Below are 13123 nucleotides of genomic sequence, written 5' to 3'. Positions count from 1 at the left end.
AACAAACAAAAATACACAGAAACTGAGCTCATAGCTACAGAGAACAAATTGGTAGTTGCCAGATGGAGCGAGTAGGGGGTGGGTGACATTGGTGAAGATGGTCAAAAGTCACAAACTTCCACTTACAAAATAAACAAGTCCTGGGGGTGTAATGTACAATATGGTCACTATAGTTAATAACAGTATATTGTGTATTTGAAAGTTGCTAAGAAAGTAGATCTTAAAAGTTCTCTTCCCAAGAAAAAAAATCTGTAACTACGTGTGCTGATGAATGTCAACTGGACTTATGTGGTGGTTATTTTCCAACATATACATGTATCAAATCACTATGTTGAATACCTGAAACTAGTATAATCCCGTATGTCAATTATATCTCAAAAAAGAGTCACACTATCATTTGTTCATAGACATGGAACTAACTGAGCAAGTGCATCCATTTACCAACCTCTGAGTAGCACTGCAGGAAAATGTCAGGGCAATAAAAGCCCTTGCCCTTCTGTACCTCCTCCTGCTTCTACTGACACTGGGCACCATCCTTCAACTTTCACAGGCAATCTCCAGAAATGCCTTCAGGTCTCTAATTCCCTACAATCCCCAGGGAGAAGCTTCCAAGTCTGAGTCAATATCTCATAGACCCTGATAAACTAAATCCCCAAAAGCAACTCCTCCTCAAATTATAAAAATGACTGAAGGAAAGAGGTCCTTGCTCCCACAGTCTAATCGGTGTCTCATCGTAGCTGCAGATTGGATGTCCTATTGGTTTTCTCAGAATGGTTTTTTTTCCGCTTTTCTTCTTCACTTATCACACACCTCTGAACTGCTAAGTTTTACAGAACAGTTTTAACTGTTCTGTCTCTAACCTGAGCTGCAGTGGCAACTGAAAAGGTGTAAGACAACATAATATCACTTTCAATAATGCAGCACTCATTATGTGATTAGAATGGTTATAACTCAGGCAGAAAAAGAAACCTGTTACCTGTTGCCAAGATCTTAAGTTTTCTAGAAAAAGTCAGTCAATCCAAGGGGAAAATTACTTTTTTACGAGAGTAAAATTTCGAGTTCCCTGTGCTATACAGTAGGTCCTTGTTGATTACCTATTTTATATATAGTAGTGTGTGTATATTCATCCCTAACTCCTACTTTATCCCTCCTCCGCTCCCACCTTTCCCCTTCAGTAACCAGAAGTTTGTTTCCTAACTCTGTGAACCTGTTTCTGTTTTGTAAGTAAGTTCATTTGTATCATTTTTTTTAATTCCACATATAGGTGATATTCTGTAATAACCTAAATTAGAAAAGAATTTGAAAAAGAATAGACACATGTGTATGTATAACTGAATCACTTTGCTGCACACTTGAAAGTAACACAAAGTAAATCAACTATACTCCAATGTAAAATAAAAATTAAAAAAAAGAAAATGTAAAAAAAAAAAGAGTAAATTTAAGAGTGAAGATGTGTACGTATGTGTATACATGCATGTGTATGTATACATGTGTATGTATATATAGACACACACACACATATACACACATTATTTTATATATATATTCCAGATGAGATGATACTGCAGACTTACTACACAGGGAACTAAAACCTTACAAGTTTTCTTTCTGTTCACTGTCCTGAAACCTTGCCGTGCAGAGAGGAGCCCAGGAGAGTATGGCCCGGGGGAGGGAACTGGAGACCCAGCATGCTGAGTCAATTGTTCTTGATATAAGACGTGACCTGTGTGATCATGAACATTTATCACTACAGGAAGCAGGCAGCAGGGGAGGAGCGCCCTGTGGCACTGCAAGAAAAACACTGGGAGGAAATGCCAATGAGGATGGCATTAAAAATAGACCAAATGACCTGCCTGTTCCCTGGTTGGTGTCAAAACATTCAGTGGTTTGATTTAGTCATCACCAGGTGCTCTTTCTCCAACATGACAAGGTGAGAACTTTGGGGAGAACAAGTGACAGCAGCAGAAAAAACGTCCAGCAGTTCAAAGAGAAAATAATGACTTGGCCAAACACACAAGGAACAAAGGTAACTTTCAGTTCACATCCATGAAGCATATTTTAGGCCGGGGAGAGACAAGCAGGTCTGTGCCCCTCTTACTTTCCTGTCTCTCGTGCCCCCAAAACAAGAGGGCCTTCATTAGAAATATGGACTATTACTGTGGCCAGGTTTATTAGCCACAGGTCCACAGACTCAAAAGCATCATGTAGTCCATGAACCACTGCCACTTTCTGAATCTTTGATGATTTTTCCTTGATAAGAGGTTCATGGTGTTCAGCAAATTCTGAGAGGTACCTGTGACCTATAAAAGTTTAAGATTCACTGCTGAAGACTGCAGTCTGTAGCCACTGCAGAAACTGGCTCCCATGCAGCCCACAGGGATACAGCTGTCAGGAAGTGCCTTAGGAGGGCTCCCAGCTCAAGGGGCCAAGGGTGGGCTGAGCTCTAGCTCTGCTCTCTACTCAAGACTTTGCCCTGGAATAGGGTAAGGGTGGGATCCTCCTTTTCTGTATTTTATTTGTCCAGAGGGGGTTCCATTTTCTAATTCATAGAAGAGTGCTTATGGGCTAACAGTGATCTGAGAACCATTTATCTTCCTCTCTCCCTCACAGCCCCCAGGACTAAGGGACTACCCTGTTAGCCTACATCTGTGCCAAGGGCACTTTTGCTTGGGAAATTATACCTATTCTGCTTTCATGCTATTCAAATAAAAATCTTTTTTTGAATTATGGCAGTTGAATGTTGGTTATTGTGCTTGGTTACTCTAGAAATGCACTATCCGTTACAGCAGGAACTAATGGCTACTGAAGACTTGTGACGCTGCTGGTACAAACTGAGATGACTTGTAAGTATAACATACACCCTGGATTTTGAAGGCCTTATAGGAAAAATTCATGTAAAATTGCCTATAATTTTATACTGACTTTTTGTTGAAATGATAATATTTTGAATATACTGGGTTGAAAAAATAGTAATACGTGTAATGTCATGAGTTTCTAAGACTTTCTTTAACTTGGCTACTAGAAATCTTAAAACTATATCCATTGCTCTGTTCACATTGTATTTCTATTGGACAGCACTGCCCTGAAACATTCTGTCCAGATTCTACTTGACATGGAACTCAGATCTGACCAATAAACTATCACTTCTCATATTGAAGTGAAATCTGTCTCTCTTCATCTTTTTAAACTCTAGGTTAAATTTTTGGAACTAGAGCGCAGGTTAAGCCCAACTCTCTCTGGCACAACTTCAAACATCCAGGGGTATTTATCATGGGTCTCCATTACTTCCCCAAGATAAAATGTTCATGACATCCTCTACTCATCCTCCTATTAAATTTAAAATCCTACTTCTGGATGTTTGTCTATTTTCTTTGGTCTTTCAGACTAGGGTTCCAAAATATAACCCCTTGCCCCCTCAATATATTGAAATGTTTGATAATATTTTAAAACAAATGTCATAGCATTAAGTTATTTTCCATCTTTATAGTTAGACCCTTTCGGTTCTGTGGTTTAAATTACTTCTGCTGACATTTAATTCAATTGTTTAATTTATTCAAACCTTAAAATACGTATAGATCATGTACTTTAAACTTGCCGTTGTTAAACATTTAGACTTATTTATTCTTCCAAAATGAGTGAACAGTATTGAATTAAATGATTTTAAGGTTTTTCTTTTCTTCAAATTCAAAGGTAGCATCTAAGATGAGATGCTGGATTATTCCACAGTAAAAATTACACATTTTGTTACATTTTTACTTCAGGAGCTATTTGTCTATAGCAATATAGGTCCTAGTATATCCTTATTTAAAGTGTAAGGATAAGATTATGATAGATGTAAAGGGGTAGCTCTATAATGATAAAAATATCCTTTTAGAAAAAAAAGACTTTTAAACCACTCTTCTCACGTCTAAGTGCTGTATTAGGAGCTGCCCAGAGGATCTAAGTACAAGAGCCTTAGGTTTGTTTACAAAAAAGTAGAAAAGGACCAGGTTTGATTTGAGATTTGAGAGTCCTGAACAACATTTAAGAAGAATATCAAGGATGAAAGGCGAAGTCCTGGCTACTTAGCAAGGCTTAAGGCCAAGGCAAGTCTTCCATTCTGCCTCACGAACAGAGCAAAACTCACATCTAAACCTTATAAAATATTGAAGCTAAAAAGAATCCCTTATCTCATCTGTTCATGCCCTTCATTCTCCAGTTCTAAGAACAAGCACTCAAAACACAAAATTACTTTGCAAATGTAGTAGAGTTAGAACATAGAGGATTTGGAGGTAGAGTACAAATTTTCTGTTCTCACGATTATGAAAGTTGCCTCTATCCACTGAAGAAAAGGGAGGCTGAGGTTTTTAATTTATCGAAGAATTGTTGTTTCTTGGTTTTGGGGGTTTTTTGGCACTAAAGAAAATCATCAACAAAGTTGAAGGTAATGAGGAAATATATTAAAATTGTCTTCACTGTTCTGAGCTCACTTGCTCTTGCTTGACATAGCAGAAGGAGAAGACCATAATATGGTGACTGAAGAGGATAAGTAATGAATGAGAGGGTAAGACCAATGAGAACACTGCACTAGAAATGCTGTGCACTAGCGCCCCCTCTTGGCTTCTCGCCTTGTGCACCATGTTTTCCGGGTTAGTCTCCTCAAGACACTGGGCCTCCATATTCTCATTCATAAAGTAGAGACAATGTCATCTGCTCTGCTTGGCTCCCCGAGTGACTGTCTGGACCAAATGAGACAAGGCCTTTAGAAAGGCGTTTAGGACAATGAAACACTATTCAAGAGTGGGCTGGTGCTTCCCAACTTTCTGCTGCCCAGTTACTTTCTAGGGGAAAACACTACTTGCTCCAAATTTTTTCCTCATTCTCTCTACTCAATGATTTTCACCATAGACTTTGCCCCTTGACAAATACCTTTTCCTGGGAAAGTGAACTTCACCTCCCCTTGCAGGTCTCAGCCATAAGACAGGCCAGCCAGCAGCTTACAAAACACAAGCATGAAAAGGAAAGATTTTTCAGGGCACACAAAAACTCAAATTGGTGCCAAACTCATGACAGATAATCAATGCCAAAAAAAAAAAAAAAATTAAAGCACCAAAGTTTCCCTTATAACAACAACAAAAAATCTGACTAAATTCTTCACAGAGACATCCTGATTGATGACAGAAATATGACACTAGTTTAGTTTTCTTTAAATAAGTGATAGTGTAATTTTGATACAAATCCAATCAAATGATGAAAAATAAATTAAAGAACAGAATTTACATGTGAATGGATAATTTACAGTGGTCAGAGTTTTTAGATATAAATAAGATTAGGGGTTTAAGTTGGTACTTGCTCATAATTTTATACCAATGCTACTCTCCATTTTGTCCCCATCAGCATTACACAAACACCCACACATCTCTCTCTCTCACACACACACACACTCACAATCACACACATTCACTCATATTCTGAGAAAGGGAGAAATGGTGATAGGCTGAAAATGTAATATAATCAAGAATATTTTCGTAAAATCATTGATGACAGGTATATACAGGATTATTTAAAAGTTCATCGAGCCCAAATAGATTCTGGAATCAACAGCATGAAGGCCATATAAACATCCCCATCTTCCACAAATTATTCCTGATTTCTACTTTAAGAACACAATGGCCACAGGTTTTCTGGAAGCCCTGAACTCAACATTGAGTTTGCCTGCCCTTCTTTGACATGATAAAGTGGTTCCTCGTCTCCCATCACCACCCAGCTTTTGAATAACAACTGTGTTCTTATTAAAAGCATGAGGCACATCCGCAGAGACACCAAATCAATTCAACCAGTGTTTTCTGAATCCCATGATAATTTCATTGTGGATATGAGACTAACACATCTAAAACAAAGGACGAAAGCAGAATAACATGTTTAATCTAATAAAGCAATTCAATTTGTAAAATTTATGGGGCTGGCAGGATCCTAGGAAGACTGGGTCAAAAGCCTCATTTTGTGCATGAGGAAAAACTGAGAGTCAGAGGATGTGTGATTGATTCAAACCAAGGAGAAGGTGTCAACACCTGTCTTACGCCTCCCTCACCACATCCCCACTTGCCTTTGCTTCCCATGATCTGTGCCTGAAAACACTGGGACCTAAACCCCTCCCTTTAGAAGATAAGCTCATCTCTACAATCCTTACAAAGTTGAAACATTATCCAAACTTCAGGACTATTCTCCTGCTTTTTGTTCATCTTTATTTTTCTTTTCCTGTTTACTTCACTCTCCAAATCAAAGGCACTGGAATTTTGCTAGGACTCTCTTCGAATACTTGCAGGCTTCTCTCTTTAAATGTCTGGTCAGCCCAGTCCTCTGGGTTATGCAGGGGTCTCCTTCGCACACACACACTCTCTCTCTTCAATCCTGGTTGCTCTCTTATTTACAGAAAATCTTATTATATACGGAGTAAAATGACTCTAATATGTCCCAAATAATTTCCAAAGCATAACATAAATGAGAAATTTACCTCTAATCACACACATTTAAAGATCAGACACCTAGAAAGTTATATCATTGCACATATCAGGTCATGTTTATCTATTGTAAATATTCAAATTCCCCAGGTTTAACTTCCAGAGAAGCTTACCTTTTAGTGCTTTTCAGCTTGAACCTGTTATTCTCAATCAGGATGGCTTTCTATCTAAAATTCTCCTATAGCCATGCTCTCCCTTATCTATACAGCTTCATTTATGCCTTTCTTCTTTCTGGAATCATTTCCCTCTTCCATTTTGCTAAGTCAAATTCTACACTTGATACCTCCAAGTTTTAATTAAAGTGCTGTCTCAGCCACACAGATTTCCATAACTACTACAGCCCACAGTTTTCTCCAGGCATTTAATTGCACACTGCCTCGGACAGCTCCATAATTGCTAAGTGTATGTCTACCTTCTTAGATGGTTAGATAGCAGGAATCATAGTTCCTTAATTTTCCTTTATCTCTTTGCAGTTTTTATCATGTGCGGTTATTTTGTGGGTTATTATTATGTTTTTAGAATTAATTCTGCCTTCAACATAAATTGAACTCAATTGAATTAGGCCCTGTGCTAGGCCCTGAAAGAAGACAGAAATGAAATATGATAGCATCCTTGTCCTGGAAGAGATAAAATTACATTAAGGAAGGTAGCCTTCCATAAATAATTAACTCCTAAAACTTTCTACTTAAGACAAAGGATTACTTTTCAATAATCTTTAAATCTTTTATCACCAACTCACTGCAATGTAACTGTATGTTTTAGGCCCCAGTGCATCTATTTCCCTCTACTAACAGAGTAAAGTTAAATTATCCCACTGTTGTGAATAACTCTTTTCTTAAGAGAAAGAACACTAACCGTACTGAAGGCCAAATGCCTTGGCGCTGCTGAAATTGAAGGACTTTTAACAAAAGGGACAAAGTAATGTCAAGTAAAAAGGAATGATATCATTTTAAAATCCAGAGAGACTTTAACTTCTTAGTGTGTACATTTAAAAAAAAAAAATGAACAAAAAAAATTGCAACTGTGATATGGGAATCTTCCCACTATATGGAAATAATGGCACTGAACATCCCACAGAACAACCAGAAAAAAGTGAACCCAGCCTCTGGGAATTCCAGTTCAACTGTAATTACCATGGTTTCCCACTGACCTTTACTTAGATATGCCTGAACTTTGAATCGAGCTTATTTTTCATGGATTTACCTTACACTTCCACTCGCACCTTTGGAGAGACTATCTCCTTCAGGAACTCTGAGAACTTTTCCCAGGGATTCATTAATTCTTAAAATATCGTCCTGTGGTTCCAAGTTCACTACAGTTTAAATTAAGCTCCATGAAATCTTGTGTTAAAGAAGGAACTCAAAATATATGTTGCATCAGAGATGAGGCTTGAAGAATTCCAATACCAGTTCATGTTCTAACAACCCAAACCCAAACTGCTGATTCATATGCAGTTGTTGGTATCAAACTCCTTTCTATCTGGAAAGAATAAGAAGCTAACTTTAACTTTTTACACAAATGTCTGTCCACTCCAGGTCAGCTACTGACTTTAGCACTGAGGCCTTGTCATCCACCATATATCATTCATTCACTCATTTAATACACTATTAAAAATCTATTCTGGAGGGGGGTGGAGTCAAGATGGCGGCGTGGGAAGACGCAGAGATCGCGTCTCTCCACAAATAGAGCAGTTACCAGAGGCCAGCGGGGGACCTGAGGCCCAACAGACCGCAGGAAGCCCAAAGCAACCTGGTAGGACCTGGGAGAAGTGAGGGTGGCAGGGAAGGGCAAGCCTGACCAGACCGGTGGGGGGGGGGGGAGGAGGGAGGGGAGAGGTTCCTGCCTGGAGGGACTGCTGGGGGCTGGGGAGATCGGGGAAACCAGGATTGGGTTTCTCCCACCCAGGAGGCCAGAAGGCCTGCTGAGCTCCCGGGCTTGGGGGCCTGCTGGGCTCCCCAGCTGGTTTCTCCACCCTCCAAGGCCCCCTCTGGGCTGCCAGGGTCCTGGGGGTGTGGGAAGGAGGGAGGAGGGGCGAGGAGGTGGAGAGGCAGGCAGGAGGGGGTGGGACCTTTGAGATTAGGGGCTGGGGGAGGGTGGAGGGCGTTTCGCCTGCTCTCTTGGCCAAGGAGGCTGACTGGGCTCCCAGACCTGGTCCTTCATTCTCTGGGCCCCCTCCAGCTGCTTAGAACCTAGGAGAGTGGGAGGCGAGGGAGAGGAAGAGAGGCAGACAGGGACCCTACCAGCCTGGGAGATCTGGGGAAGTGCAGCAGGTGTTACCCTAGCCCAGTTGGCCCTGGGAAACCTGTTGGGTGTCAGAGTCTGGTCTCCTGCCTTTCGGTGCCCCCTACAGCTGTAAGGGTTCTAGGGCAATAGGAGAGAGAGGGTGGGAAAAAAGAGAACCCAAGGGGGAGGGACCCTCCGAGACTGGAGGACTAGGGGAGGTGCTTGCATCTCTCCCACCAACTTGGGCCCAGGGAGCCTGCTGGGTACCTTGACCTGGTCCTTTGCTCCCAGGACCAGAGGCATTTCTGGGCTCTTCTACTTCATTGGACCTAAGCCCCATTCCCCACCACCCCCAGGGCCTCCTCTAAGGGTAGGCTCTGCCCATTGCCTAACCCGCCCCCCCCCACCCTCCACCCTCCCCACCCTCACCCTTGTCTAAGCCCTGTCCCCACAGCCAAGGCCTTTTATGGCTTCCTTTTTTTTTTTTTTCTTCTCTTTATTGTTCCTTTTTCTTTTTTTTTTCTTCCCACCCTCTCACTTAGGATATTGCAGTTGTTTTATGATCCAGTTGTTGCTCCATCATTTTTTAAAAAATTTTTTTAACACATCTGTTAGTTTCCTACTGTTGTATTTTTTAGCTTACTATTGTTCTCCTGTTCTCCTACCTTTTTTTCTTTTTTCTTTTTTTTTTTTTCGTTTTCCCTGCTCCACACAGCTTGTGGGATCTTGATACACAAGCCCAGTGTCAGGCCTGCGTTCCTGAGGTGGGAGCTCTGAGGCCAAAACATTGGACTAACAGGGAAACCCAGTTCCCAGGAAATATCCTTTACCATGAAGTCTCCCAGAGGTTCTCAACTTAACACCAAGACCCAGCAGAAACACAATCCTGCCCATCCAAAGTGGGGGGAAAATGAGACGACAAAAAAATATGTCACAGATGAAGGAACAAGGTAAAAATACACAAGACCAAATAAATGAAGAGGAAATAGGAAAATTGCCTGAAAAAGAATTCAGAGTTATGATAGTAAAAATGATTCAAAATCTACAAGAAACAGTTAAAAAGGAATCAGAAGAACTAAAGAGCAAACAAACAGTAATAGATAACAAAATAACCTAAATTAAAAACTCTAGATGGTATAAACAGCAGAATAACTGAGGCAGAAGAATGAATAAGTGAGTTAGAAGATAGAATGGGGGAAATAACTGCCACAGAACATGCAAAAGAAAAAACAATAAAAAGAATGGAAGACAGTCTCAGAGACCTTGGTGATAACATTAAGCGCACCAACATTCGAATCATAGGCATCCCAGAAGAAGAAAAAAAGAAAGGGTCTGAGAAAATATTTGAAGAGGTTATACCGGAAAACTTCCCCAGCATGGGAAAGGAAATAATTAATCAAGTCCAAGAAGCACAGAGAGTCCCATACAGAATAAACCCAAGGAGAAATACACCGAGGCACATATTAATCAAACTAACAAAAATTAAACACAAAGAAAAAATATTAAAAGCAGCAAGAGAAAAGCCGCAAATAACATCTAAGGGAAAACCCATAAGGATAACAGCTGATCTTTCTGCAGAAACTCTGCAGGCCAGAAGGGAGTGGCAGGATATACTGAAAGTCCTGAGAGAGAAAAACCTACAGCCACGAATACTCTACCCAGCAAGAATCTCATTCAGATTGTGATGGAGAAATCAAAAGCTTTCCAGACAAGCAAAAGTTAAGAGAATTCAGCACCACCAAACCAGCCTTACAATTGCTAAAGGAAATTTTCTAAGCAGGAAACACAAGAGAAGGAAAAGACCTACAGAAACAAACCCAAAACTATTAAGAAAATGGTACTAGGAACATACATGTCAATAATCACCTTAAATGTAAATGGATTAAAGACAAATATTGTATGCTAACTCACATATACGGAATCTAAAAATGGTACTGATGAACTCAGTGACAAGAACAAGGACGCAGATGCAGAGAATGGACTGGAGAACTCGAGGTTTGGGAGGGGGCGGGGGGTGAAGGGGAAGCTGAGACGAAGCGAGAGAGTAGCACAGACATGTGTATACTACCAACTGTAAAATAGATAGCCAGTGGGAAGTTGTTGTATAACAAAGGGAGTTCAACTCGAGGATGGATGATGCCTTAGAGGACTGGGATGGGGAGGGTGGGGGTAACTCGAGGGAGGGTGGGGGGGAGTCAAGGGAGGGAGGGAATATGGGGATCTGTGTATAAAAACAGATGATTGAACTTGGTGTATCCCCCAAAAAATAATAAATAAATTAAATTAAATTAAAAAAAAAACAAACAAACAGGGGTTTGGAAGAAGTTGATTACAACCCGTAAGGATGACTTTGAGGGGTTTAAGACTTCAGTGGAGGAAGTAATTACAGATATGGTGGAAATAGCAAGAGACCTAGAATTAAAAGTTCAGTCTAAAGATGTGACTGAATTGCTGCAAGCCCGTGATAATACTTTAATGTAGAGTTGTTTCTTATGGATGAGGAAAGAACGTGGTTTCTTGAGATGGAATCTACTCCTTGTGCAGATCCTGTGAAGATTGTTGAAATGACAACAAAGGATTTAGAATATTACATAAACTTAGTTGATAAAGCAGTGGCAGGATTGGAGAGGACTGACTCCAATTTTGAAAGAACTTCACTACGGGTAAAATATCATCAAAGAGCACTGCACACTGCAGAGAAATTGTGAAAAGAAGAGTTAAATGATGCAGCAAACTTTGTTATTGTCTCATCTTAAGAAATTAACACAGCCACCCTAACCTTCAGCAACCACCACCCTGATTATTCAGCAGCCATCAACACTGAGGCAAGAGTCTCCAGCAGCAAAAAGATTTCCACTCACTGAAGCTTCATATGATGGTTAACATTTTTTAGCAATAAAGTATTTTTTAATTAAAAAAAAATGGAAATGGGTTAAATGCTCCCACCAAAAGACACAGGCTGGTTGAATGGATACAAAAACAAGACCCTTATATATGCTGTCTACAAGAAACCCACTTCAGACCAAGGGACACATACAGACTGAAAGTAAAGGGATGGAAAAAGATATTCCATGCAAATGGAAGTCAAAAGAAAGCTAGAGTAGCAATACTCACATCAGACAAATTAGACTTCAAAATAAAGACTATTACAAAAGACAAGGAAGGACAGTACATAATGATCCAGGGATCAATCCAAGAAGAAGATATAACAATTGTAAATATCTATGCACCCAACATAGGAGCACCTCAATACATAAGGCAAATACTAACATCCATAAAAGGGGACATCGACAGTAACACAATAATAGTAGGAGAGTTTAACACCCCACTTACAACAATGGACAGATCATCCAAACAGAAAATAAATAAGGACACACAAGCTTTAAATGACACATTAGACCATCTTGACTTAATTGATATTTATAGGATATTCCATCCAAAAGCTACAGAATACACTTTCTTCTCAAGTGCACATGGAACATTCTCCAGGATAGATCACATCTTGGGTCACAAATCAAGCCTCAGTAAATTCAAAAAAACTGAAATCATATCAAGCATTCTCTCTGACCACAATGCCATGAGACTAGATATCAATTACAGGAAAAAAACTGTAAAAAATACAACCACATGGAGACTAAACAATACGCTATTAAAAAACCAAGAAATCACTAAAGAAATCAAAGAGGAAATCAAAAAATATCTAGAAACAAATGACAATGAAAACACAACGACCCAAAACTTATGGGATGCAGCAAAAGCAGTCTGAAGAAGGAATTTTATAGCAATACAGTCCTACCTCAAGAAACAAGAAAAATATCAAATAAACAACCTAAACTTACACCTAAAACAACTAGAGAAAGAAGAACAAAAAACCCCAAAGTGGGCAGAAGGTAAAAAATCATAAAGATCAGATCAGAAATAAATGAAAAAGAAAGGAAGGAAACAATAGTAAAGATCAATAAAATTAAAAGTTGGTTCTTTGAGAAGATAAACAAAATTGATAAACCATTAGCTAAACTTATCAGGAAAAAAAGATGCAAATCAACAGAATTAGAAATGAAAAAGGAGAAGTAACAACAGACACCTCAGAAATACAAAAGATCATGAGAGATTACTACAAGCAACTGTGTGCCAATAAATTGGATAACCTGGAAGAAATGGATAAATGCTTAGAAAAGTACAATCTTCCAAAACTGAACCAGGAAGAAATGAAACATATGAACAGACCAATCTCAAGTACAGAAATTGAAACTGTGATTAAAAATCTCCCAACAAACAAAAGCTCAGGGCCAGATGGATTCACAGGCGAATTCTATCAAACATTTAGAGAAGAGCTAACACCTTTCCTTCTCAAACTCTCCCAAAATATAGCAGAAGGAGGAACACTCCCAAACTCATTC

The sequence above is a fragment of the Hippopotamus amphibius genome, chromosome 11 (genome assembly GCF_030028045.1).
Source record: "Hippopotamus amphibius kiboko isolate mHipAmp2 chromosome 11, mHipAmp2.hap2, whole genome shotgun sequence".
In the NCBI taxonomy this organism is placed as follows: domain Eukaryota; kingdom Metazoa; phylum Chordata; class Mammalia; order Artiodactyla; family Hippopotamidae; genus Hippopotamus; species Hippopotamus amphibius.
This window is presented reverse-complemented; position numbering follows the sequence as displayed.